This window comes from Grus americana, chromosome 2 (genome assembly GCF_028858705.1).
Source record: "Grus americana isolate bGruAme1 chromosome 2, bGruAme1.mat, whole genome shotgun sequence".
NCBI classification, from domain to species: Eukaryota; Metazoa; Chordata; class Aves; order Gruiformes; family Gruidae; genus Grus; species Grus americana.
The window spans coordinates 26,305,006-26,308,672 of record NC_072853.1 but is presented as its reverse complement, the minus strand read 5'-3'; positions in this window follow the sequence as shown (position 1 = coordinate 26,308,672).

Sequence of the window (3,667 nt, the reverse complement as noted above, 5' to 3'; positions counted from 1 at the left end):
GGGAAGAGCTTCCAGGCGGCAGAGCGAGCGCTTCCGGGTTGCCGCCGTGCCCGGAGACGGGCGGGGGCGGAGCGGGCGGGCGCCGACGGTTGCCCCGCCCGCAGGGCACTCACCGCCCTCAGAGCCGTGACGGAGGCAGAGCCGGGGCTGGGAGTCGCCGGCGTGGGGTTGCCGCCGGGCGGGACTCAAGCCTTCCGCCCCCGCTGCTGCCCAGCCTGGGAGAGGCTGCGGGGCCGCCCGCGGCGCTGCCAACCGTACCGGCGTAGAGCAAAGCCAGCAGCGGCTCGGGGACGGAGAGCGGGGAGGCCGGGCGGGTTTCCCCTCACAGCGGAGGGGGAGCTGCGGGTCGGCGGCAGGAGCGGGGTCGCTACCGCGGCATTGGTGCCTGCAGGTTGAGCTTGTGAGCGGGGGTGTGGGGGGGTGGGTTGCCCTCGGGCGGTGCCCCGGCTCCCCAGAGAGCGAGGTCGGTGAGCATCGCCGTGAATTTGGCTGCGCACCACTGCAGTCTGCTCCAGGCCTTGCTTCTGCTTGATTTCACAAGATTCAGCTCCTGCTCAACACTGACTACGTTCAGTCCTGCTTGAGAAATTTCCTTTCCAGCCTTTCCGTGTTTAAAACTAACCCCTTTCAGATGTAAGAAATTATCACTTTTCTCAAGTAGGTGTCGAACAATTCCTCACAGCCTTTCTGCAGCTCCTGGTTTTCTTGTTCAGCATCCGGTGCCCTTCTGCAACAGCAACAAAGGTATATGTGTGTTAGAGATACCATGAAGCCAAAGTCAGCCTGTGGCCAGGAGAATGATGTGGAACTGATCTTATGTAAACGGTGTGTAATTACTCAAGTTTTTTGTGCAAGCTCTACTTCTATAATGGCAAAACTGCACCATGCGCTTTTAGAGGAAGTCTAGAAAATCTGAACTGCCAACTGGAGCCTCAGCCACTTCCCTGCACTTTCCTTAATGGTGATAATTATACCTTATTATCTGTGTCTTGTTTCTGGAACAGCTTCTTAATGAAATAAGCTGGTTTGTGCACACACCAGGAATTGGCAAGTCCCTTTTGCTGTTTCAGTAGTTAAGCTTGTCGCTTGCTCAGTGCTCCAGAGTTTCACTTGCACCAGGAGCGGCAGTCCTCTAGGCTGGACTCTAAATGAAAACGTTGCATGGGTTTAAACAAGGGTGTGGTTTATATATCCATTTTCAGTGGTGAAACTAGTTCAGGAAGTTCCCATCCCCACACTGTGTGTTGGGGAGCTGGGCCACAACGCGCAGTTCCACAACCAGTTTTATTGGCACACCTGAAGAGGTGTTTTATGGCAGTGCAGGGAGACTCATCGACTGCAATTGCTTCTGAATTCACTGAAAACATGTTGCTGCCTCCTCATGCTGTTGTTAAAATACTGCAAGTCCCTTCACAGAAACATTTCAGAATTTGAGAATTGAGGGGCCTCCTTGGCTGTGCTGGCAGGTTTGCCCACTTTCATTCTGGCCCTTAGCTGGGAACCCTTTCTCACCCTGATGGATAAACAGATCTAAACTCCTGGAATTAAATATAAATTTTGTACGTAGAAAACCAAAACTTGAATGTATATGTGTTTTGCTAAAGCATCGCAATGCCTTACAGCTGCTAGTGATGCTTGCCATGGCTTATTTTGGTTATGTTTATGGGCTCTTTGGAGACTTCTATGCGAGAGTAGCTTTGCAGATCTACTCCAAACATGGGCATCATTGCGCGTACCGTTGTGCTGGGGGAGCGTAGTCCCAGTCAGATGGCTTCTCTCCTGGGACAGCCTGGAACAGTATTGCAACCAGGTCAGCTAGCGCGAGTAGTTTTAGTAACTGGCAGGGGAATTCCAGCCCTGCGTTTTTATCTGTACTGACTCCCTCACTGCTGGTAACGGCTATGGCTCTGGATGTGAGAAGAATCAGCTTTGCAGGATTAAATTTAGATGGCTCTGAATGGAATGCCATTGATTTCAGCACATGGCTGGGCTTACCATTCAGTGGCATTTCTTTTCTGCAAGGAAAAGCAGCAGTGTTTGTCACACCCAGTTGCATGATTTCAGGGAACAATTTGGGTATTGGTGGAGAGACATATAGTGACAGATGAAAGCAGAGAAAACAGAATTTGGTTAGCAGCAGCAATTATCTTAGAGAAATTAAAAAACCCCAGTTGGTGGTAACCATTAAGACATTCCAACAAAATTATACAGCTCTGCTGATTCTCCCATTGCAGCTGTAAAAAGTTGATATTCTGAAAGAAAACATGAGCACTGATGGGCAAGAGCGATACAGGTGGGAGACCTGGCATGAACCAAATGTCTGTGCAGGGAACGATAACAGACTTGCAGGTGGTGTTGGGGTGAACTGAAGACCCTTCTATAGAGGAATAAAGCAGGGTGGGAGACACAGATCTCGCAGGAAAAACCTGGAGGCAGCGAGATGTGCAAAGTCACAGGTTTGTTCAAAATAAACTGGGGGGATGGGGGTCAATGGGCGAGAGGAGAAAGCTTCAAGAACGTGGGGGAAATAAATAAGAGGGCGTGTAGGTCTCGTGACGTGGCGGGGGGGTGGTATTAAGATCAGCTCCTTGGCACGAAGGGAGGTGTGAGTAGTTTTAGAAATGTCCTGTAAGAGAAAGTGGCACAAAAGGACAAGTGGTGGGAAACCAGAACTAATACAAAAAGGATGGAGCAACAGTTACACTGAGATTAGCAAAGGGGCTGGAAGCTAGACAGACGGTCAGCAGGCAGGAAACAGGAGGAATATCAGGGGAGACAAATACAGCAACAAGGTGCTGGGAGGAGCCTTGAGAGGTTGTCATGCCCCAAAGTGCCTTAATACATTCCTGTAGGTAACAACAGTGATGTCATGTGGAAGATGACACTTCATGCAAAGACTATTCTTAACCAGGCCCGGGATAACAAACGGCCAAGGAGAAGCAACTGGAATGGGAGTACACAAACGCCAGGAGCCTGGGCAACACAACACAGGAACCTGAACAACTGGTGCATGTTGTCAGACCAGATGCTGAAGGCATGAAAGAAAGAGGGTGGAATGGGAACTGTGACTGGAAAATCGGCATTTTAGGGAATGTGTTACCCAAGAAAGAGAAAAATAAAAGGTAATGGCACTACAGCAGCAATTAGCGGTGAGCAGCTTCCGAAATAAATAAAAAAAACATGGATTAATCAAGAACCCAAAAGACATAATGGAAATTGAAAGTACTTTTAGGGTACAGCTTAACCTATGAAGGGGGTTACTGTATGTAATGGCAGCCTGCTGTAGCAATAAGCAGTGGACTCTGATGCTCCTGGATGGAAACAGACAAGATAGAATGAGACAATAAGGGATAAGAGGGAAGAAAAGAGAAATGGGTAAGCCAGAACACAACAAATCACAAGTAAAGGAACAGATACCTGTCCAGAAACTTTTTTACTAAAGTTTTGGGGTTTGGTTTTGGTTTTTTTTTTTTTTTTTTTTTAAAGAAGAAATTGCACTAAATTAAGACCTGAAAGGGAAACTGTGCAAAGAAATTCTGTGTACCATCAAATCCCTCCGCACCAGGCTAGGAAAGGCCACTGGGCAAGTCCCCATGTGAGGACCAACCCTGCTCCTCAGATGCTGAGTACAGATTGGCTGCAACCACCACTGAGACACACACCCCAG